The sequence below is a fragment of the Ambystoma mexicanum genome, chromosome 10 (genome assembly GCF_040938575.1).
Source record: "Ambystoma mexicanum isolate Mex_15411 chromosome 10, UKY_AmexF1_1, whole genome shotgun sequence".
Taxonomy (NCBI): domain Eukaryota; kingdom Metazoa; phylum Chordata; class Amphibia; order Caudata; family Ambystomatidae; genus Ambystoma; species Ambystoma mexicanum.
Window position 1 is genome coordinate 139,000,318 of NC_090932.1, and position 25,829 is coordinate 139,026,146.

Sequence of the window (25,829 nt, forward strand, 5' to 3'; positions counted from 1 at the left end):
CACGGTGCCAAGAGAGAACAGATCAACAGGGGAGAGGGGGAGCAAAGGCAGAAGAAAAGAGGAAGGTCTTGAGGTGCTTCCGGAACCGGAGATGGTTCTCCTCAAGTTTTAGTATGGCAGGGAGGCTGTTCCAGAGGGAGGCACCAGCCAAAGACAGAGATCTACCCCCAGCTCGTTTCTTAGAAAAACGACTGACCCTGAGTGAGTTGGAGGTAGAGGAGCGAAGAGCTCGAGCGGGGAGGTATTTGCAGAGGGATAGCTGAAGGTATTTTGGACCCAGGCCCCAGAAAGCCTTGTGGACAATGCAGAGGGTTTTGAATTTAATCCTTGCATCCACAGGGAGCCAGTGAAGAGATTTCAAAGCTGGAGAGATATGATCCCAGGGCTTGAGACCAAGGACAAGTTTCGCAGTCCAGTTCTGGATTAGTTGCAGAGGGCGGAGAGTAGAGGCAGGTAGATTTAGAAAGAGGCTGTTACAATAGTCCAAGCTAGAGAGAACCAGAGCTTGAGATACCATGAGCTTCTGGGGGAAGGTTAGGAAAGGCAGAGTACCTCTGAGGAGGTGCAGTCGTAAATTTGGCTTTTTAGAGACCTCAGAGATGTGGGCGTAGAAGGAAAGGGTGGAGTCAAAGATTACCCCGAGGTTCTTAGCGTCGCAGGTGGGGGTAGGAGGAGGGCCAAGGGAGACCGGCCAGAGAGTGAGGGGAAAGGATGGTGAAGGTGTGCCGATGAGGAGGATCTCCGTCTTGCTGGCATTCAGACAAAGATCATTGGCGGCACACCTATCTTGAATGGCAGTTAGGCAATCAGAGATGAGAGAGGGAGAGGAGGTGGCAGAGGGCAGCCTGAAAATGAGTTGAGTGTCGTCAGCGTAGCACTGGAAATTTGAGCAGAAAATGGCAATGCAGTGGGTGAGAGTTGCCAGGTATTGGTTGAAAAGCCAGGGCGAGAGGTTAGACCCCTGGGGAACACCACAGGTAGAGAGGAAGATAGATGCAAGTTTTCTTCCGGGTACTTCAAGTACAGCAACATGTCGTCTGCGTATAATGATTTGAGGTGGGCCCTTTCCATAGTAAAGACTCCTATCTCTTCATATTGTTGCCTCAGGTATGTCGCTATGGGCTCCAGGGCAAGAATATACAACATCGGGGACCTTGGGCAGCTCTGCTGGCACCCCTGCTGAGTTGCCATTTATCCAAGATGAGCCCTCCAGTCTTGACTCTAGCCAACGGTAAGCTATATAATAGCGTCACCCCACCCACCTCAGGTACCCAGGTCCCATCCCATATTCTTTCAGGGCCGCCATCAGCCAAGGCCATCTCACTGAATCGAAGGCCTTCACCGCGTCAAGCGAGACTATTGGCACTTTGTTTGCATCCCTTTCTGTCTGTTCAATGACTCGGTGAAGCCGTCTGTGGTTATCAGCTGTACTTCTACACGGAACATAGCCTGTCTGATCATGATGTATGAACTTGCTGTCCAAGCCTGTTTGCCAGCACTGACGTAAGTATTTTACTATCTTGATTTAAGATAGATAGCGTTCTGTATGACCTGCAATCTGTGCTAGGTTAGTTTGGCTTGAGAAGCGGAATAATTGTTGCTTCTCTCAGTGATTCTGGTAATCTCCCAACTTCAAATGCTTCATTTAGCATCGCTAATAACGGGGGTAGCACCTCTGACTTATAAGTTTTAAAAAACTTGCTAGGGAGCCTGTCCATCCCAGGCGCTTTGCCAGTGGATAGCTGTCTAATCACTTATTCCAACTCATCTAATGATATGGGGCTTCAAGTGTCTCCTTCTCTTCTGTACTCAATTTGGGCAATCCTATGTCTCTCTGTATCTCTTCCATCTCTCTCTTGTCCGCTCCCCCTGCGTCTGCATATAAGTGTTGGTAGAATTTCTGGAATCCCTTGTTTACATTCACTTGTGTATGTAGTATTTGGCCACTCTCATCCTTATTTATCTTATCATAGTTCTGGGCCTTTCCTGTTCGTATAGCCATGCCAAAAGCCTTCCCGGCTTATCCCCTCCTGCACGCTGCCTTTCTATGTACTTCTTGTAATTCAGGTTACACAGTCTCTCCCATTGTCCCACAAACTCTTGTTGCAACTGGCTCATGATTCCTGCGTCTTCTCGGGTGGCATCCCTTTTGTTCATCATTGCTTCTAGTTTCCTCTCCATTCTTTGTCGCTCTTTCTCTATGCTCCGACTCCACGCTACCAGTGTTTTTCTCAGAATATTCATTTACCTCCTCTCTCAAATCCTCCCTGAACTCTGTATCTTATAATGCTTCGGCCCTGAGCCGCCACGTTGCAATCTTGGGTCTGGGGGGCTGGTGTTGCCACTCCAAGAGGAGCGGTGAGTGTTCTGATACAACCCGGCTTAATATTCTAACCTAACTATCTCTCCGGTGAGTTCCCAGCTGACAAACATATAATCTAGCCTGGTGTAAAGGCTTTGTGGAGCAGAATAGTGCAAGTAATTTCTATCATTAGGATGCTGCTGTCTCCATGCGTCTTCTAGCTTGAAGTCACCTAGCGGGTTCCGCAGCATTTTGGCTGCAGGGCTGGGCCTATCTTGCTTGTTATCGAATCTATCCACCCTGGGGTTCAGCGTACAGTTAAAGGTCCCCCCCAGACTATCTCCCCCCCATGTATGGACTAATCTTACCATACAGACCCTTAAAATAAGCCACTGTATCTTGATTTGGGACATACAGGTTTATAATGCATAACTCCCTGTTTTCCACCATTCCTCGTATCCCCACCATTCTCCCGTCTGCTTCTGCTGTGCGCTGCAGCAACTGGAAGGGCACATGTGGCGCTATCCAAGTAAGAAGGCCCCCTGGCATATGCCGAGTACGTTGCCCCTATGACAGTCTCTTTCCATTTTCTCTTTATCACATCTTGTTTTTCTTTTGTAAGGTGGGTTTCCTGTAGCATTGCAATGTCTATTTTTTGTCTCCTCAGGTACAACATGACCATATTCCTTTTCAGGTAGCTATTAAGTCCCCTGACATTCTAAGTTATTATCTTAAGGTCCCCCATCGCTAGTCCTTATCTTGGTGCGCTCTGACCAACTGTGCCCCTCCTCCTCCATCTTGCTGCTGCGCGCCAACTCAAGCTTGTTTCCCCCTCCCACTTCCTCATGTCCTCACCCCCTATCTGGAACGCTGCCGCTCATTTGTATAAGCTTGTTTTCCAAGTTAAACTATCCAAACCCCCCCACTCCCAACACTGCAACTTCCCCAACTTTTCCCCCTCCCGCCTCCCTACCCCGCCTCAACTCAACCCCCAACTTCTCGCATTCCTGCCCCCCTCCCAACTGTTGCCCAGTTCCATCCCTGGATCTCAGGCACCTCCGCATCTGGCCCTTTTCCTTGGCAGCTGCCAATTCTTGGCACCCAGCAGGAAAAAGCCACCCTATGGGTGTACTTACTACTACAACTTAAGGGGGTAGGTCGAGTACATCCTGTGTCTCCTATGTTAAGGGATCACCGCGCATTTGCTGCTGACATTTTATTAACTTGCTGCTATATTCCAGTCCAACAAGTCCGCTTAGCGAGTATGTGTATTTCTTAGTATCCGCCCTTCACTAGCGTGTCCCTTACATTCCCCACCAATGTCAATATTCTGGTGTGACCCCCTCCCACCCGCACAAAACATGGCATTGAATCACTTATCCTGTCCATATCGCCTCCGTCCTTCTTCTGATTCTACATCGCCCTGTCAGTGATTCAATTTTATAGGAAATTGCAGTTCTTTTTGCAGTTGTCTCTCCTAGATTTTTCTCTCCTTGATAGCCAGATTGAGAATTACTACAAGTAATGGGTGGGTTCCTACAGAGGAACCGTCCATTGACTGCGCGACTGTTGCCGGACTACTGAGTCGAAAATAGGCCTTGGAAAGTTGTAAAAAGTTGAGAGGTCAACTAAGAATGGGTCTAGGAGCTCTGGAAGGGAAAATATTCAACTTGAAACATCCGAGATAGGCCAAAAAATAAATGCAGTTTCAAACTGTCCGCGGAGCACAGACAACGTCATGGACATGTCATTACACTGCACTGGTGCGGTCACATGATGACATCTGGGGACATCCGCTATGCCACTGTTTCTCCATGGACCTTGGTGAGCGGGAGAGAACGGGTGCATGCACGGGGGATGTCTGCAATTGGGCGCGCTGTCCACAACTAATTAAAAGTGCATCATGCAAGACCGGACATGTCCGGACACAGCACAATGTCTGCAGATGTAATCCTTTGCGTAAACAGACCCCAAAGACTCATATAGTCCACAGACTATGAATTGGGGTTTTAAAAAAAGTGGAATTTATGACAGAATAATGTGCAAGAAATGTATAGTATTTGAAATACATTTATTTATGAAAGGATGGGGTATCAGAATGGGAAACATAAATGGAAGAATTTGGAATTTCTCTAAAGTTATCCTCGTGGAGGGAGGAAGAGATGTTTCATCAAACCGTCTTTGATTTAGGTTTCTTTGGTGAATTTGAATGGGTTGATTGCTGGGGGTAAGGGGAACAGGTACAAGCAAGACAGTGATAATCAACATTTATAATAACATGATTTTTAACATAATTTAGAAGTTCTTTAAAGTCATTGCTAAATTCATCTAATTTTGAGGACAAGGCCATGATTTCATTCTGTATATTTGGGGATTATGATTGTTGGGATTCTCCTTAATTAATCTGTGGTGCAGTTTCCTCATGTACACTATGTACTATAAGAAAATAATACATTATTATTTCAATGAGCTCTGTATAAATTACAGTATTTGTGTATATTGAAAGATGTATTGTTTACCATTAGAGACTTCATGATCACTCATTTCTTCTTTGTGAAAGCTTTCTTCTAGCTGCTCAAGTGTCTTTGCCATTTCTGTCAAATTAAAACATTGTGATATTTGCTTATAAGAAATGTTTATATAATGAATGGTAATAATAGAGAAATAAATGTGGAGTACTTACTATTTGGTAAGAGGTTTTTTGCAGTGAGCTCCTTGTATCTCTGTCTGTATGAGGAGTTGTATTAAACTGCTAAAATGAGCTGTACAATTATGTTTCCTCTTGGTACATTCCATAATCGTGTGAAAAATAAATGAAAAAATAATGTTTACATTTTTAAATGTTGAATTGTCCAAAAAGGTATATTTGGTTTTAATAAATATAAGTAATGTTGTTTTTGGTATATGTTTTTGTTGGTTGAAGGGTACAAAATGTTCTGTTGTACCCTCTGCTTCTGGGTTTTGTTGATGGTTTCTGCTATCCATGGACAATTATACAGTCCGTGGACTCTAGAGCTGGTACATTGGAGATGAGTGTGATATTTAGGTGTAATCATTAAAAATAGGTATAAGGAATTTTTAGGAAATTACCGTGCACTGGTAAAAACCTATACAATTCAGTGAAAAAAACATTGTAAAGGGATGTTATGGTTACAAGTAAAATCAAAGAAATGTGCTAGTTATGGTAATCTAAACAATCATAACTCGCTCCACCACCGTGCACTTCTAAGACTAACACCCAGGACATCAAAGACGACAACACAAATTCCATTGATGACATCACTGATGACATCATATATCTGGGCCTCTTGTTTTTGTTCACTGACATATCTAAGCCAGGTGGTTTTATTCACTGACAGGCAAAATATGAACATTGAAAAGGTGATATATATATCTAGATGCCAACCTTCTTGTATGTTCTTAAAGTACTTTCCTCACGGTTTTGTCTCAGATCATGGTGCTCATGGTGCCTTAAACACACAATTAATTTGTATACATTATGATGAACTTTAATGGTATTGCATTTTTTTGGGGGTGTTTCTTTCTTCCTTACATTGGTTTCCCTGTATGTGCCTCTGATTTGTATGCATTGTGTGTCTTCGTATGTAATGTTTATACTAACACAATTATGTAGTAAATCTTGAATTATTAGCTGTATAATTCATATTTAACATTAATCAACACTCTGATAAGGTAGCATTCATTATGTTAGTATCCAAAATTAGCAAATCAAAAATATTGTACTTCTATGATGCATGCTGCAGCCATTGACTATCTCTATGTTTGATTAGATTCCTGTTTTAACAGCACTGCAATATAATGTTTCTTTCAGATAAGTACATTCTTTAATAAATTAAGTAGTTTATGATTGGTCTCCTGATCACACCTGGCATCTTGTTACCAACATTATAAACACAAGACCTTCGAGGGACTTTTCATCAAAATTAATTTTATATGTGATGTCATCAGTGATGTCATCAACGACATATGTGATGCCATCTTTGATGTCCTGGGTGTTAATCTTAGTAGTGCACAGTGGTGGCACAAGTTATCGCTGCTTAGCTTACCATGAGTGCACATTTCTGGGGCTTTTTGGGTTTACATGTAACCATAACTTCCCTTTAACACATTTTTTTCACTGCACATCATAGGTTGCATTAGTACAACTTAACCATATTTTCCATTTAACCATGTTTTTTCACTCAATTTCATAGGTTTTTATGTGTGTGTGTGACTTAACCTTAACGTCCCTTTAAAAAATATTTTCTGTGAATTTCATAGTTTTTTATAAATGAAAATGTTTCATGATGTTATATCACTGTATATAAATTATTAATAATTCATCTTTTAACATATCCCAAAGAATTGCAAACTCCTTTAAGAACCATATTTTTTGCAATGCACACAGATGTGTGTCATCATCAGCAGTTCATGCTGGGGATGCAAGTCATGGTTCAATTGCTTAGGGCATGAGGCTCGACCATGACCCCAGCCTCACCATATGTCATGATGCCCGCTCCTGGGGAGCCGGTTCAAGCCCTGCGTCCCCGAAAGCGGACATCCAGTCCCCAAGGAAGCACCCAGCAACTCCATATAGGGGCCCTTTGGACAGTGTCCTGGCGCCTATGGCGGCAGGCTCATAAAAGACATCAGTCCTGGCGCCATAGGCGCCAGTCTCATTATGGATGTGCTTGGGTGCACTTACCTGAAGCAGACCATGCTGCAGGATCCCGGCCTCCTTGAGGCCTGAAAGGAACTACTTTACCTGTGGGACTAATTTACCATCCGAGCGTGGTCGGGGAAGGATACATACCTGATTGGAGGAAGGATACATACCTGGGACTTCTTCCAAGGCTATTTAAACCCCACCGAACAGCCACACATGCTTCGCGTTGTTCTGCATCTAGCAGCTGGACGCTCACCGTGTCTGCTCCTGCATCCTGACTTCTGCCACGCCTGCCAGCATCCTGGATCACCTGCAAAGGAAGAGAAGAAGAGAACAGAAGAAGGAAAAGTCCTTACCTGCTAAATCCGCATCCTGGAGACATCTCGCCGACAATCCTGAAAAGGAAGACTTTTATTTAAAAGCTCATCGCGTCGATCGCTGCAGCGCCGCATTCCACTCACCTTTACTGGGCGCCTCCATGTTCAGCAGCGATCATCCGGATTCGCAGTCACGCCCCAGCGCCTAGGGAGAAAAAGACCAGAACAAAAGGTGAGAGAGAGAAGGGAATAAGGAAAGCTAAATCTCCATGTTAAGACTTACCTGTTGATTCATTCCCTCTTCATTTCGGGTCCGCGCTGCATCCTGGCATTTCCGGACCCCGGCCCCTAAGGGGAAAAACAGACATCAGCGTTAATGAGCGAATGAAAAGACATTACCAAAAAACACTCATTAAAGACTTACCTGATTTCTACAAGGATTTCACCTCTCATCTCGGGTCGGTGCCTGTTCCCCGGCATTCCGTACCCCGGCCCCTATGGGGAAAAAGACACTAGCATTAGTACATTAATTCATGGACATAAGGGGAACCTCTTATCAAAAAACTTACCTGGAAGCCAAGCAAGTTTGGTTCTCACCAATCCGAAAATCCAGTGAAGTAACTGGATACCAACGCGCCCCTGCATCAGAAGCAGGATGGAGAGCTCGTCCTTCCAGACCCTAAGGTGAGATGCTACGAGGAATCACAGAAGGGTTTCGAGGAGGGTGAGAGGGGAAAGTGGGAGTCTGATTGCATTACCCCGCAGACAGTTAATCCCCTATTTTCGCCTACAGAAGGATACTTCTGCGAGCCAGACAAGCCAGATTTGGGGGCCCGGTCCAGTCCGTCTTCCGAACCCTGCGCATCACCTTAGAAGAGGTCACAGCAGTGCGCACCAGGCCAGCGCCTCCGTGGGAGTCAGGTGAGCGTTACACCATACTACCCCTGTTATTCACTGCATCTTCCCTGCATACTATTTCAGTGTTCACTATACCCTCATAATGTGGCCAATGGCCAGCGCTCATGGCTTACAGCCATGGCCAGTCTCCACAGACCATGGGCTTCCGCCATGCTGCATTCCCCAATAGGCAAATCATAGTGCGAGATTTGTCCTTGCCTAGGGCCAGGACCACTGCCCAGGCAGCAACGTTATATAACTATTTTTTGTACTTACTTTTTTGACACTTTCAAAAAAGTATAACAGAGAACAGATTTGCAAAAGCATGTTTTCAGGTACTTGCTGATGCTCCTCACGCACAATTGCTGCAATCCTGTCCAGCACTTCGGGATGCAGGCGCAAGCAGAATCTTTTTATTTTCCCATTTAAAACTTGGACTTCGGTCATTCTGCATGCCCCAATAAGTAGATCAGAGTAGGCATTTGTCCTTTCTGAGGACCAGGCCCACTGTCCATGCACCAAAGTTAAGTCACTAGTTTGTGTACTTACAATTTTGACACTTTGGTGAAATAAAACATGAGACAGATTTGCAAAATCATGTTTTGAGTTCCTTGCTGATGTTCCTCGTAAATGTTGCCCAATCCTCTCCAGCACTTCGGGCTGTAGCCAGGAGCAGAATTTCTTTTCCAATTCAAACCTATCCATATCTTTAAACACTTTACCACATTGCCTTAATGGCCATACCCACGTTCACCCCATTGCCAGTGCCTCGTGGTCATGACCAGTAGCCAGATTGTCCATGTCATTTGGCTGTGACTCTGATTATCTGGCTACTGCCCATGGCCACAGGCTATTTCACTTTTTTTACCTACATTATGACACTTTCAAATAATAAAACACAGACCCATTTGCTTTCAGGTTCTTGCCAACGCCCCTTGCACAAGCTTGCTGCAGTTTTGTCCATGTTTTGTTTTTTGGAAAAGCATCAAAATGTATGTGTAAGAAATAGTCATATAACTTAGCACCCACTTGACAAAATCCAATCAGACTATTCTCAAACATTCAGAGTTGGGTCAATAATCATTCTGAACATTTTTGGGCAGATTTGTCAAATGACTACAAAGTTATACGCCATCTAAACATGTTGATACCCCCCTCTAATTTTGCCCCCTCATGACAAAATCCCACCAAACTTTGCAAACCCATTGAAATCTGGGTCTAAAATCTTTTTGTACACTTTTGTTCAGATTCGTCGAACGGCACCAAATGTATAACTCTTTCAAATATTTTTGTCCCCCCCCCTCTAATTTTTCCCACTCTTGGCCAAACAGCACCCAACTTTGCATAACCATTCAGGGCTGTGTCTATAATTATATTGCAAAATTTCATGCAGTTTCATTGAGTGGTGCCAAAGTTACAAGCCATCCAAAAGTTGCTTTTCACCGACCCTGTAATGCAGAACTTCAGAGAAGAAAAAACACCAAATTTGTGGCTTTTTATGGCAATATCCCATCCCATCATCATCACCCCTCACCCGGCCAGAGATAGTTTCATTTGTTTGACAAGTGCAATGTCATGTTTTTTTATATTTGTTTACCTTTGTCTACACACTAAGGGTGCTGTTCGTGAATCCAACATGGCGTCCGTTTCAAAAGTTTTGACTCACCTCATATTTTTAACCAACCAATCACGTAGCATGTACGATATCCACGAACATCACACCGCTCTCTGATTGCTCCAGAGGTGTAAAATCAGGAGGTAAGTCTGCGGTCCGGACACCGATAGCACTAATTTTTCTTTACCTACTTTTTGGCAATTTAAAAAAATCTACTTACAGATTTGCAAAGAATTTACAAAAGCACGCTTTCAGGTCCAAGCCGCCACTCCTGGCACAAATTTGGTAAAAATCAGACCAGCGGTTTGGGCTGTAGACGTGAGTACTATTTTATTTCCATTGTGTCTATGAGGATTTCCACAAATTTTGGCACCCCCTATAACTTTGATCCCCCTGGATGAAACTGGACCAACCTTCCCAAAATCATTCTGAGGGGGCCATACACTTTTTTTGCAAAGTTTGGTGAGGATTCGGCTGGGTGGGGGGAAAAGTTATAAACCACTCAAAAAGTGCTCTTTCAATGAGTTGAACAATTTAACCATAACTACAGGGCCACTACAGCAGCCCTGTACATTTGTGATGTCATCTTTGATGTCCTGGGTGTTAGTCTTAGCAGTGCATGGTAGTGGTGTGAGGTATGGTTGCTTAGATTAGCATAACTGCCAAACTTCTTTTTTTTTTGGTTTTACTTGTAACCATAATGTCCACTTAACAACCTTTTTTCACTGAATTTCATAGGTTTTTATTAGTGCAACTTAACCATAAGGTCCCTCTAACAATGTTTTTTCTGTGAATATATATATATTTATATCAAAAGGTGAGAGGAGAAGGTGAACCGCACTCCCGCGGGCCAGGCGTTAAAAACGCACTCCAAAATACCGGACCAAACTTACAAAGACACTGCCTGGAAAACAGATGTCTTTAATGTTTTTTTATAAAAAGATAAAAATTGCATTGTACAAAATAATTGACAACACATAGACAGCAACAGGTAGACAAACAAAAAGCAGGACGCCATGGTACGCAGCCTGCAAAACAACGCGTTTCGCGCTAACTCAGCGCTTGATCACGTAAGGGGAGAAGGGATTAACCGGTACATATAAACAATGGAAAAGCAGTCCTACAACTCTGTCTGTGACATTGCAAAGTAAAGGATATAGGAGGAAAAGAAGGCGGCCATTATAGAAAGGAGTAGAATACATAGAAAGATATAGTGCAGATGAATATAAGCACTAAAGCACGCCCCTGACAGGACAGAAGGAGAAGAGCTGTTCAATGCAAAGATGGTCAGTAGATATGTTAAATCAAATACAAAACAAATAAGTATATATAATTGATGAATCAAACAAGTGTTCACAGAATTAGCAAAATTTGCATCCATGACAATATACATACATATAAAACAACCCACTCCCCCATATTAATGATTCGATGGTGTAAGAATCACAATTATTCAAAGTTAAAACCATCCAAACATATAACTGATAAGATCTGAGCCACAATATAGATATTAAAACCGCAGAGATAATAATAAAACCTCATCTTATTAATCCTCAGTTGAACTATTCCCATTCATGCAACACGGAGAAGCCAGCCAGAGTTTCAGCCGTGGTGGTCAATAAAAACGGCTAATAAAACACTACATGTCCAAAAGTGCAAGTGCAGAGGAGTTACCCAGCTAAAGTGCGTAGATAGCAGCCAGACAGCAGTGTGTCTATCCAGCCTCAAAATAATGAGGCTGTACTAAAGTGCAAGTGCGAGAGCAGCGAGCTAACATGTTCAATGGTCCAATACCATTAAAAAAATGTCCAAGGACAAGCAGTTATTTTCAGATGAAAGGCCCCAAATGACCCCACGTAAATAGACTACGAAAGAAGGCTGGCGAAACCGGTGTGCAAGCATGAGCAAGAATCACAGATACAAGGAAAACTGCATATGAGCCTCAAAGTGAGGAAAACATAACGTGATGTGTACCGCTCCCCAAATATGCAAAAAAATAAAGCTAAATCATAAATTAAATAAAGATAAGGAAAGGGATAAAAAATATATATAGACTAATCAGTCCAAACTGGGAAGAACCCCCCTTCCAAAAACACAAGAAAAAAGTCCAAAGTGAACATAGAAATGAAGGAACAAAAAACCATGAAGAAGGGAAATCAGGACCAAGGTGGCAAGAGGAAAATCACATGAATGTATGAGGAGCACATAATCAAGTAAACGAGAATCAAAAATCAGAATGTCAAGTGCCCAAAAAAGTGTACATCTCCTCATCAACATTATGTCCTTTGGGATGCTTTGTATCAAAATCCAGGATAAATCTGGTTTCAAGCTGTCTCAATTTTAACACACTGTCACCTCCCCTAGGATGTGGAGGTACATGTGCCACTGCAAAGAAAGTTAACATTTTCAAATTATTATCATGTTCAGATTTAAAGTGCTTGGCCATTGGGTACGCCGGGTCAGAGTTCTTAATAGCTCTCAGATGTTGCAAGATTCTAAGCTTCAGTTTACATGTTGTACTTCCGACATACCATCTCGAGCAGGGGCATGAAAGCACATACACGACAAATGTCGTGTCACAATTAATAGCAAATTTGATCTTTTGCTGAGTTTTCGTGACTGGATGAACAAATGATTTCTGTGCTGTGGCATGGGCACATGCTTTGCACTTCATACATTTGGTGAACCCCAATGGAGAAACTGGAAGCCAAGTGGTAGAGGACTGATTCTTGCCAGCAGGAAGTAGAAAACTGGACACAAGTTTATCTCTAGGGAACGGTACACGTTTGTATGTCAAAGTCGGGCGTTTGGCCAGAATAGGCCTCAAATCGTTGTCTAAGGTAAGGACACGCCAGTGTTTTTCAATGATTTTACGTATGTTGTTGGAGGCAGTGTCAAATGAGATGATGAATCTGGGGTCATCTTTGGCAATATTTTTAGAATTAGTATCATAGAGCAGTCTGTCTCTGGACATGCCACGCGCTCGAAGATAGGCCATTTCAATAGTTCTCCTATCGTACCCTTGTTTCAGGAAATCCCTAGCTGTCAATGCACAGTGATGATCAAAACTGGCAATGTTTGAGCAATTACGGCGATATCGAATAAATTCACCGTTTGGAATGGACTTTTTGCATGATATCGGGTGACAGCTGTTGGCATGAAGGGGTAGGCCAGTGTTAGTCGGTTTCTTATGAAGCGCCGTGTGAAGACCTGAGTTATCCATCATTACAATGACATCAAGATACACAATCTCAGTCCGACTATGACATTCTGTAAAGGCAAGATTGGCCTGATTGCTGTTGATGCTTTTAACAAACAACAACCAATCACTTTCCAAACCTTTCCAAATAATAAAAACATCATCAATATACCGCCACCAAGAGACAATTTGTGTTGGAAAAGAAGATAGCAATAAGTCTGACAGAAAAGTAGCCTCCCACCACCCCATCGTGAGATTAGCATACGATGGTGCAAAGGTGCTGCCCATAGCAGTCCCCCTCACTTGTCGAAAAAAGGAACCCTCAAACAGAAAAATGTTATTATGCAGGCAGAACAAAAGCACATCCAAAATCATAGAGCTGTGCCCAAAATAATTAAGGGAGCGAGTGTCCAAATAATATTTGCATGCATTAATCCCAACCGTGTGACTGATATACGTGTATAGAGAAACTACATCCAATGTGGCCAAAAGCAGACCTTCCTCCCAAGGTGTATTTGTCACATGTTGTAGAAAATCCTTAGTATCCCTCAGGTAGGATGGTAACACTGATACAAATGGAAGAAGTGTTTCATCGATAAATTGGGCCAGATGTTCCAAAAGTGAGCCACACAGAGTAACAATAGGCCTGCCTGGGGGATGCGTAAGGCATTTATGTGTTTTAGGGAGAAAGTAAATCGTGGGTATAGTATAGCATGCTGGAGTGAGGAATTTAATCAGATCATCCTCCAATAAGCCTTCACTTGCCCACTTGGTACATAGAGTAATCAGATCTGTCCTTATTTCTTCAAAGGGGTCCTTTGACAACTTAGTGTAGCACAGACGGTCATGTAATTGTCGATTTGCCTCTGTGACATATTTTGTACAGTCCTGAATGACAATATTAGAACCTTTATCTGCTGGTTTAATGACAATATTAGACAACTGCTGGAGTTCACCAATGGCCATGCGCTGGGCCATGGTAAGGTTCTGCTTGGTAGTGCTTGTTTTTTGGCGGAGTCTTCTCAAATCATTTACACAGAGGTCATGGAATGCCTCGATACAACCCCCTACTGGGAATTGTGGGTTGAATCTTGATTTATTTTTAAGCTTGGTGCGTATATCCCAATTGGGATTGATATCAAAGTCCAAAAAATCAACATTAGTAGAATCAAATTTGTCATCATCAAGGCATGCCAGATCCATGAGTGATGGAATATCTGAGATAAGAAGATCAGTGCCTCCAGTACGTGGTGTTGAATGCTTGGCAGTAATATCAGTATTGGCAAAGAATTTCTTAAGCTTGATTTTGCACAGAAATTTTTCAAAATCGATGCGTGCTTGTACATAGTCATAATTCACGGTGGGACAGAAATTAAGACCTAAAGACAAGAGCGAGGTCTGAGGTTTGGTAAGGACATGGGACGAAAGGTTGATGATCTGGCAACTCTGCATATTGTCCATTATTGATTTTTGGCCCCAGAGCGCGTTGACCTGCCCTGTTGCTGCCCGTTTAGACCGGTTCCCACGTCGGCCTCGGCGGATGGCTTTCCTGCCCTTGTTTTCTGTCCTCTTCCTCTTCCTCTTGGTTTGCCGCGACCCCTGCCCCTTTTCTGATTTTTCCCATCCTGGCACAGCAGTCGCATTTCCTCTAAAAAATTAATTTTAGGTATAGGCTCGTCGGTCTCAGATGCAGAAATGTCAGACTCTGATGTAACAGCAACTGGATCTGCAGGCCTAGTAGATGCTGGTTGTATGCCATTAGTTCTACGGAGGGAATCAAAACGTTTAGCAAAGGTAAAAACACGACCCATCTCATAGTCTGTTTTATCTCTGAGGAATTTTCTATGTTTTCGTTGTTTAATGTCATCTTCATAAACAATTAACGCTTCATCGATTTTGGCACGTAATTGTTTGCCTTCCTCTGTTATAGGAACTTTGGTAAGTTCAGACTCTGTTTTGCCCAAGTCTTTAAGTGCTTGTTCACGGTCCAGTTTGGCATATTTTACCAAAATGTTCAAAAATTTGGCAGAACAGTCCTTACTCGCTTCACCCCATTCCTGAAGCATCAGTGGATCTTGGTCCTCGAAAGACGGAGTGGTCATAATACGTAGACCACGTGGTATTCTGCCAATATCCAAATAATTTTGAAGGGAATGCTCCTCCCACCACTTGGATATTTCCCTTCTTCGAAGCTTCTCAAATTCCTTCAGTAAAGTCACTTCCCTGCTATTGTTAATATTGGCCTTTTTATTAGCCCCACTAGTGGGCAATAAGGCTGCAGGTTCCTGTTGTTCAGAGAATAAATCCTTAGCTTGAAGTAGCCGGGCTGCCACCCAGGCGTCCTGCATGTCTGTCATGCTATGGCTGTGATAATGAAAAAACTACACAAAAATATATATGTACGGTCCAGCTGGAGAGGCCAGGCGGAGTACCGACTCTAGTAAAAAGAAGCGGTCGGCAAAGGACAAAAAGCTGGTGCGGAAAGGGATACGACGCACAATAAATACACGTGTTGTACAGCGGAGATAAAGGCAAGCTGGAATATGCACCTACCGTATGACGCTCATACATGCGTCCTCCGGCACATGAAGAGTCGCCAGCTGGTGAGGCGAATACAGCTGCGGTCTCCGATGCGTGCAGTGACTCCCGATCCTATCAGCAGCTTAGTCTGCCACCAGCGGCAGCAATCCCAATCATGAAGCGAGCGTTGAAATGGGACGCGCACGCAATCACAGTCCTGGTGCAGGTTCAAACACGGAACGCTCCGTGTTGGACAAAATCAAAAGGTGAGAGGAGAAGGTGAACCGCACTCCCGCGGGCCAGGCGTTAAAAACGCACTCCAAATTACCGGACAAAACTTACAAAGACACTGCCTGGAAAACAGATGTCTTTAATGTTTTTTTATAAAAAGATAAAAATTGCATCGTACAAAATAATTGACAACACATAGACAGCAACAGGTAGACAGACAAAAAGCAGGATGCCATGGTACGCAGCATGCAAAACAACGCGTTTCACGCTAACTCAGCGCTTGATCACGTAAGGGGAGACGGGATTAACCGGTACATATAAACAATGGAAAAGCAGTCCTACAACTATGTCTGTGACATTGCAAAGTAAAGGATATAGGAGGAAAAGAAGGCGGCCATTATAGAAAGGAGTAGAATACATGGAAAGATATAGTGCAGATGAATATAAGCACTAAAACACGCCCCTGAGAGGACAGAAGGAGAAGAGCTGTTCAATGCAAAGATGGTCAGTAGATATGTTAAATCAAATACAAAACAAATAAGTATATATAATTGATGAATCAAACAAGTGTTCACAGAATTAGCAAAATTTGCATCCATGACAATATACATAGATATAAAACAACCCACTCCCCCATATTAATGATTCAATGGTGTAAGAATCACAATTATTCAAAGTTAAAACCATCCAAACATATAACTGATAAGATCTGAGCCACAATATAGATATTAAAACCGCAGAGATAATAATAAAACCTCATTTTATTAATCCTCAGTTGAACTATTCCCATTCATGCAACACGGAGAAGCAAGCCAGAGTTTCAGCCGTGGTGGTCAATAAAAACTGCTAATAAAACACTACATGTCCAAAAGTGCAAGTGCAAAGGAGTTACCCAGCTAAAGTGCGTAGATAGCAGCCAGACAGCAGTGTGTCCATCCAGCCTCAAAATAATGAGGCTGTACTAAAGTGCAAGTGCGAGAGCAGCGAGCTAACATGTTCAATGGTCCAATATCATTAACAAAAATGTCCAAGGACAAGCAGTTATTTTCAGATGAAAGGCCCCAAATGACCCCACGTAAATAGACTACGAAAGAAGGCTGGCGAAACCGGTGTGCAAGCATGAGCAAGAATCACAGATACAAGGAAAATTGCATATGAGCCTCAAAGTGAGGAAAACATAACATGATGTGTACCGCTCCCCAAATATGCAAAAAAATAAAGCTAAATCATAAATTAAATAAAGATAAGGAAAGGGATAAAAAATATATATAGACTAATCAGTCCAAACTGGGAAGAACCCCCCTTCCAAAAGCACAAGAAAAAAGTCCAAAGTGAACATACAAATGAAGGAACAAAAAACCATGGAGAAGGGAAATCAGGACCATATAGATATATTTATATATTCACTAAAAAAAAAACTTTGTTAAGGGAACGTTATGGTTAAGTTGCCCTACCAAAAACCTGTGCACTTCACTAAAAAAAACTTTTCCACCTCCCCATTATAGTTCAAATCAAAACCGAAAAACCCCTGAAATTCGCCAGTTATGGTAAACTAAGCCACCATACCTGTCATCACCACTGTGCACTGCTAACACTAACACCCAGAACATGAACAATGGCATCACAAATGTCATTGATGATATCACTGACGGCATCACATGTTGAGCTCCTTTGTTTTCGTTCTCTGCCATACATATATATCTCCACTAGTGAAGAAAGGCACCTGGCTTCGATATGTCAGTAAATAAAAAATGAGGGAGGTACACATATGATGTCATTAGTGATGTCATCAGTGATGTCATCAATGACATGTGTAATGTCATCTTTGATGTCCTGGGTGTTAGGCTTAGCAACGCATGTAGGTGGTGCGAGTAAGGGTTGCTTAGCTTTGCATAATTGGGGAATGTGCAGTGTTTTTTGGTTTCAATGTGAAGTGTAACATCCCTTTAGCAATGTTTTTTTACTGAATGGACATATATATGTATGGCAGAGAACGAAAACAAAGGGGATAAACATGTGATGTCGTCAGTGATGTCATCAATGACATTTGTGATGCCATTGTTCGGTCGGGTGTATTCACCCACGTTCGAGCTATTATGCTGCAACATTTGGTGGTGTGGGCTTAGAAAATACAAGATGGCCGAAAAGCCCACATTGCGCCAGAATCCAGGAGAACCGCGTAGTTTTTGCACGCACCAAAATGGTCGCCTAACCTGCCACCCACCAGTGCGAGCGTGGTGGGCCGGAAGCGCCATGAGTGAAACGTGGTGCCAAAGGAAAAACAGCAGTGCCTGTTAGCTCAAAAGCGCTTGGAAATCACTTTGTTTCTCTGAAATGCAAGCTAAAAATGCCTATTTTAAACATTGCAAGATATTCAAAAATCTCACTGAACACCAGCAGACATTTGGCAGAATGTAGTCTTGTGTGCGTACAACATCTGGAAAGATGAAGAGCCCAAAACAATGTTCATAACAAAACTGGCTGAGCTGTGGATGTCAGCAGCTGAAGTGAAATTGGACTTAAAGCCACTAAAATCAAAATGTTTAAAATAAATGAGTGACCTACTGTTGAGTGTCACATGGTTTGCAACTGTTAAATGTCATAGTTTTGAACTTAGAATCAGCATTCTAGCTGCATGTGTAAAAATTGTAAGTTTGATTTGAATGTAGAAAACTGGAACTAAAATGACATTTAGCTGAAGCCTGGCTTAAAGAGATGGAATTCTGCCTGGCAACTACCCCTGACAGGAGTTGAAAGTTGCCCAGCAACTCTTCCCAGGCCTGGCTGCATTCTGCTGCCCCCACCAAAAGGAGATGACACCTCTTTGATTGAATCAGGGTAGTGGCACCTAGGACTGGAAGGAAACAGAACAATGTACTTTCCTTGGCAGGCAAATGTTATATTGGGGGCGGGGGGTCGTAAAATAGCTTCCTCTTGGGAGAAACTGGGAGGGGCAGTGCCTCTGTGAGCAAGCTGAGCTGGAGGAAGTGGACAAACCAGAAATTCCACCATGTGCTTGGGGAAACCACACCCCTCTGGGCCAGAGCATAATTTTAAAAAGATGGATAATTCATAGTGCGGACTTGTCAAAATTATATAAATAATATTATCATTCTTGTGATTTTTCTGTGCACATTTTAAGAGGTGTTAGGACTCTGTGGTATGTTCTGGGGGGGTAGTAGCTGAAAATAGGTTGTTACTCCAAAAGCATGTATGTTAAAAATCTGACACCTTATCATCTGATACCCATATTCCTTGTGCACATTTGTGTAAAATCTGGAAAAGTTTAGAGGTCGTTATCTGGATGAAAAGGGCAGAATTATGTCAGAAGTGGACAGAACATCTTACAAAGACACGGATCGGATGGTTTGGTGCCACAGAAAATATGTTAACTGTACATATAATATTAGAAAAATGGTATATAGATAAATGTGTATTTGGATCAAATATGGATTTGTGTGCAATTTGACAAGGGGAGGGATTTCAGCCAGCCATAAAAATAGCATCACTCTGACTCATCCTGACTCACAACTCAGTCCCCCATTCAAGGGAGAGAGGAAAACTTGGCCAATGATAAGTTGTGAGGGGCAGGCTTAGTTATGCCACGCACACACCCTTTTTCTAAAGACATAAAAGGAACACCAAAACCCAGGTAGAGACATTCATTTTCCATTTTCTTGCGGAGCATTTTGCCGGACCACACAACATCTAGAAGGAACATCCAGAGCTTAGACTCCAGATAGACTACAGAACTTAAAGCAAAGGCCTAACCCACAAGCTGAGAACTCTTCTCAGCAGGCCTTCAGAATCCAGCAATCCAACCAAACTATTCTACAGCCGGGCGAGCTATTGGATTCTTTGCCAAGAACATTTGCCAGAACCGGTAGCAGACCCAGAAAGCAGTGCTGCATCCAGAGAGACCAGAACCAGAGAGACCCAGACCAGACTGCTGTGAAGTGCAGAGCAGAGCTGACCCAGAGAGCTGTGACTTCAGAACCACCCGCCAGGAGTCCAGTCCAAACCTGCTGAACAGACCCTGACGGCCTATTTCAAATTCATAGTGTGAGTACTCAGCTAGAACTGTGCAAAACCAATCTTTTAGTTTAAAATAATCTAATTCAAACTATTTTAACCTATTAGAACTGCATCATAAGGAATTGTGTGTCCATCCTGTTAATTCAAACCTTCCAAGCGCATCTGTCATTCTGAAACTGTAATTTCATTTCTGAAAATCTACCTCCACTAAATCGTCCGTATCTCTTGAACCGTTGAGTTTTAAATTTCATTTTAAAGCTAACTTTCTAAGCTTTCCAACAAGCCTAGAACCGACTTGCTACTCCGTATTGTTCCTCCGTAATCGCGATCGACGCACTCAGAAAAAACCACGTGTAAAAATATCTGTCTTTTGCTTCCATTACTGAATCCCGTTTTCAACCTGATAACCATCCCTGAATCATTGGTAGGGCTGACCTGAACTGATTTAAAGTATCTCTCACTCACCCTGAACCTCTAGAGGGAATTAAAAGCATTTTCAGCATATTTTTCACTTCATTGCCACCACATTTAAAAGGATCTTGCCTGCTTTAAAAGCATACTTGTTTTCCTCTAAGCACGCTGGGGGAAACTGGAAATTTGTATTGCATTTTGTATTACTGAGAATTGTGTGCTCCCCTTCCATCTCCTTATCTTGCATGGGGGGGAGGGAATTGTCAAAAAAAAAATGATCATATTATCTTTTGTTGAAACCATATCAAGTTTATTTCTGTGCTGCATTTTTCCCTCATTGCTTTTCCTTGAAACCATAAAAGTATTTTCTGCTACCTTATCCTTCCTATCCTAACTCCTCATTGATTGTAAAGAAGTGTGCTAGTGTCAGATTATCTATTGTTGATCAACATCAGATTATTAAGTGTGATATCAAATATTAATTTATTATAAAAGTGTGATATATATATTGTTTAATTTTTCCAGTAAACCTTTTTAAATTGCAAACAAACCTACTTCTTGGCTCAGTGAGGTCAGGGGGATTCAAATAGATGGGTGTTATATAAGGGTTTATCATCCAGAGTATAATTTGTCATAAAAATATATCAATAAGGGCTTCCCTTGGGCGTCCCAGACGAGGCACTGACCGAGTGGGATTGCTGAATTGAAGTCACTTAACAGATTGGGGGCTCGAGCCGGGGATTCTGGATTAGATCTATCACTTGTGCAGATTAATACAGTGTGCTAACTGACAGGATATATAAATTCTGTTGGATCACCACGCCGTGTTACACTGTAAAAACGCCCTTCAAAGGAACGCTCTAAGGAAATGGTCTGTTTTGCAAAATAAAATACAAACTTCTGTAAATCAGGAAGGAAATCAATTTCCAGAATGACGACCTTGGTAGATATCAAAATAGCCAGAGAACACCTCTTACATAAGCTATTTGTGAGAGGTGAGTGGGCTCATCAGGACCAGGCGGTCTGGTTGCAGGCTCTCTGTCAGCACAATGATAGGGTCCAGCAACAGGTAGCCATGCAGGAGAGACTGATAGAGTCTGGTAAGGCCTTAACTGAGGAACTGAAAGTGCAGGCTCTTGCATTGCAACAGGGAGCAGGGGCTGACAGAGATGAAGTTCGCTGGGAAAGGGAAACACCTGAGCATAACCTCAGGAGCCGTAGTACCAGAGGCCTTCATCTCTCCCAATCCTTGGACTCTGCCACCCCCATGTCCCCTGGCACACATGAGCACAGGGCCACAGGGATGGCAGATTACTATTCAGCCAAATGTATGGGGCTCATAGGCCAGTACCACCCAGGAATGGATGGGCAGGCATCCGGGTATGGGCACCTAAGTACAGTGCAATTTAGTGGGGAACCCCAGGAGAGTAGGCCCACTAAAGGCATCCTGAAAACCTCTGCCCAGTTAGGTCAGTGGGGGGGGGGCATCAAATCCTGGCAGCAAGGAGGAATCTGAAGACTCCTCTGAACGTCACAGGGCACAGAAGACCAGGTCCCCACATTCTGCCAGCCATTGCCAGGCTCGCAGAATCTGGGAAAACCTGGAAGATCAGACGGGCACCTCTGGGAGCAGTGTGTCTGAGTCAGAGGATGAATAGACCAGGGTTACCCGAACCAAAAAGGCCAATAAGGCAAAAGGGGCCTTGCTTAAGGACCCATTGAAGCAAATAAAGGCAATAAGGAGTGACATCACGCCTTATCACAAGAACGCCAAGTATTCTGTTTGGGAACACTAGGAGCTTTATGAGCAAATGATGGAGACTTTCCATTTGAAAGACAGCAGTACTTGTATTCAGTATGTCAAATGGACATTCTCCCCAGAGTACTCCAGTTTCTTTGCGGGGCTGGAGGACCAAAACCATTCAAGATGGTCCACATATAGGGCGGCCATCATGAAACATTTTTCTGTTCACAGAAATCCCCAAGAGGCTCGCAAGGCAGCTTACAATTTGCAATGTGGGGAGGATCAGGCCCCACAAGAATTTATGCTTGAGTTAAAGCGTGCTTTTGCGCAGACTACAAAAAGGGTACGCACGGACAGAAAAGAATTTGTTAATACATTTTTCCATGCCTTACCCAAATACATAATGACCCAGCTCGTGAGAGATTTTCACGAGAAAAGATCTTTAGACTGGGTCATTGAGCAAGCCACCCGCATCTATGAGGTGTAGAAACTGGTGGAAAATAAGAATCAGCCCAAAAATCCCAAAACCAACAGCACCCCTGCTGCTGCCAAGGTGGCAGAGGTAAAGGTTGCCCCCGTTATAGATTTGGAGATGGGGGGACCTAAAAATCTGCCGGCACCCAGCAATTCTAAACCCAGAAGGCCCTCTGGCCAGTCACAGACAGGGAGTCAAGGAGGTAGTCCCACAAATGGGGTCCCTCGCTCCCCTGACTATGTAAATCCCTGCTATAAGGGAAACAGTCCAATCCTGGGTTATGTGTAGACTCCTCCGGCCCAAGGGCGGGGATCCAACCAAGCACCCAACCCAGGGAACTTCCCTCCACACTTCCCCCAGGAGAGCAGAAATTCACCAAATCCTGGGCAGAACTTGTTCCCAAGGTATCCACCAAACTTCCAGTCCCAAAATCATCCATCCTTCTTTCCCCAATTCCCTGAGCCCAGACAACCGAATCCAGGAGAGGGGAGGCCAAGGGTGGAAGAGTACCCAAATCTTCCCAACCTGGGGTACTACCAGAGAAGGGATAGCTACCCTTCCCGGGATCAGCCCAGGGGAGAAAATAGAACCCCGTATCAGCCAGAGCGGGTTTCACAGTTAGAGCGCCAGGTCCAATATATGGCACAGGAGCTGGGTCGCGTGCTAAGGGCTCAGCAGAACCCTCAGATGGGCATGCCGGCACAGAATGCACCAAACTCTTGGCCTGATGCTCCAGAACAATGACGGGGGCAGCACCCCGATAACCCACCGGTTCCCAGGGAGGAGGCACAAGGGGAAGGGGGGTGTAAAGCCTTGGAGGAAGCTTCCTTCCCCACTTGTAAACAGCCCCTGGAAACCCAGGAACCGGAAACAAAATCTCTTACCCCTGAAAGTCTGCCACCCAAGCAAGAGAGGAGGTAGGAGAAACAAAGGACCCATACAGACCCATTTTGTGGAGGAGGTACAGATCTTCCAATTTGAGGGAGAGGGATCCTCAGAGGATCCTGGGAAAAGGATCTTCTCCTTCAGAGATGGGGGAACTCCTCCCCAGGAAAAATGGGTTCCAAGGGATTCCAACCCAGACTGGATAGATGTGGGGATTGAGCTGTCGCCGCCCATCATTCGATCCCAGAACCAACAATACCAAAAAACCCTGGTTCAAATCCATCCTGGTGACTGCCTCCAAAAAGGGGGGGGCAGCCCAGAACCGGAACCGGGGAACCCAAAACCGCATCCATAGACTTGGTAGATGTGAGGATTGAGCTGTCACCGCCCATCATTCTATCCCAAAACCAACAATACCGAAAACCCCTGGTTAAAACCCATCCTGGTGACTGCCTCCAAAAAGGGGGGGCGGCCCAGAACTGGAACCAGGGGAACCCAAAACCATATCCAGATGCCGTCTTTTTCTTTCAGATTCCTGAGACTCTCCACAGAATTTTGCCCAAATCTCTTCTCTCCCAATGTCCAAAACCAGAAAAGTAGCCCCCCCAGTTGTCCAAAAATGTGCATTATCTGTGCCCCCTCACAGAGAAGGAGGGAAGATACTATGCCCCGGTTCAAGTACAGGGGCAGGATACAATTTTGGCACTGGTGGACACAGGATCCCAAGCTACCCTTCTGTCCAAAAGGGCCTTTGATGACAACTCCAGAACTTTGACGGGAAGGAAATTCCTGTCGAGGGGACTGCAGATTTGGACATCAAAATTGGGCGACACAAGGTGAAACACCCGGTCATAGTAGTGACTCCAGAGGGCAACCCTTGTTTACTAGGGAATGACCTCCTGAGAAGGTTGTCACCCCTAATAGATTGTGTAAACATGGTCCTCTGGACCCAGACTAGCCGACCAATAAAATTAAAAGAGAGCGGCAACCATGTTAGTTTAAACAGCACCTGCCACATGGTTGAACAAAAATCTGACCAAGTAGAATTTCACTTCCAGAATAACCAAATTACAGATGTGACAGTAATAGCAGTTAGACAACAGACTGGTGATGGGGGGTCTTCTCTATTTCTGAAAATCCACCTTCCTTCCAGTTTAAGGTGGTATTCCACACTGGAAAGAAACACTCTGAAATTCTTTACTAATCCACAATCAGACATTCCCACTCCGATAGCCCAGAAAGATGTGAAATCAGCTCAGAGCCTGGCTGATGTTCAGCAAATTGGAGAGCAGTTGTTCATCCCTGTTCAGTTAAATGATGGGAAGGACTCTGTTCTCGCCCGAGTGTGTGTGAACAACGGTAAGAGCTTCATCAGCGAAGCCATGTTCCGCCATCTCCAAAAAGATCCAGCCATTCCCACATTCAAACTGATAGACAAATGGGAAATGGACCTGGAAGCGCCCAATTCCAAACATCTCCTGCCAAGCAGGTGTATGCTCAAAATCTCCATTGGCAACAAGAGCATAGTCCATAATTGTTTGGTCGTGCGAGACGTCACTGCCGACTTTTACTTAGGCAGTGACATTCTCAATCGCTTTACCATTAGTTTGGACCTAATAAACTTCAAAGCTTGGTCCCGATTAGCAGATAATCTCATGGGCTTTGATGATCCAGAAAAAGCATTTGGTCAGCTCAATTGCTACCTTATGCAGCTGAAATTTAGATTAAAGAGGAAGTCACCATCCCAGAAAGGACCCGACAATTCTCCCTGGAAGTGAAAGTTAAAAGAGGACAAAAATTGAAAAACCCTGATGCTTATATTCATCTAAATTCTTCTCTCCAACTGCAAGGGTTGGGGGTAAACCCAGCACCATTAGTCAACATAGAATATGACACCATTCCAATAGAGGTGGATAACAGCGACTTAAAGAGTATTACTCTAGCCGCGGGCACCATTATTGGAATGGCGGTTGATGACCGACATTTCTCCATTGATTTAGGAAATTAACTGTTAGGACCAATCCCCAAGGACTGTTTTGACAGTGACAGTGATGACAATACAACACCAGACAGGATCTTTACCCGGCATGGCGGGAACTTCCTGGTGTACACTTCCTGCCCTTATGGTAAGGAAGATGTGACTTGTAACTTCAGGAGGGATGATGTGATTTTCCAGGTCCATGAGGGCTGCCTTTCCCACCTGAATCCTCCAGTCCAAATCAGCACTCTGACCAGGGACTTCTCCACCCAGCTGGAGGAGGCCGCTGAGATAGCAAAACCAGAAGTCTTTCCAGGCTTCAGGCAGATGGTGGAAGAGAGAGTCAACCTAGCTGATGCCTGTGTGACTCTGGAACAGAAGCAAAAGTTGAAACAAGTTTTCTTGGATATCCAAGATCTCTTTGCGGTAGACTCATATGACTGTGGTCGCACCGACATCCACACAACAACAATTCCCACGGACCCTGGCATGACTCCAGTGTTTGTGAAGCAATATCGTTTGCCTCTCGCATCAATGGAGTTCCTTACTGAAAT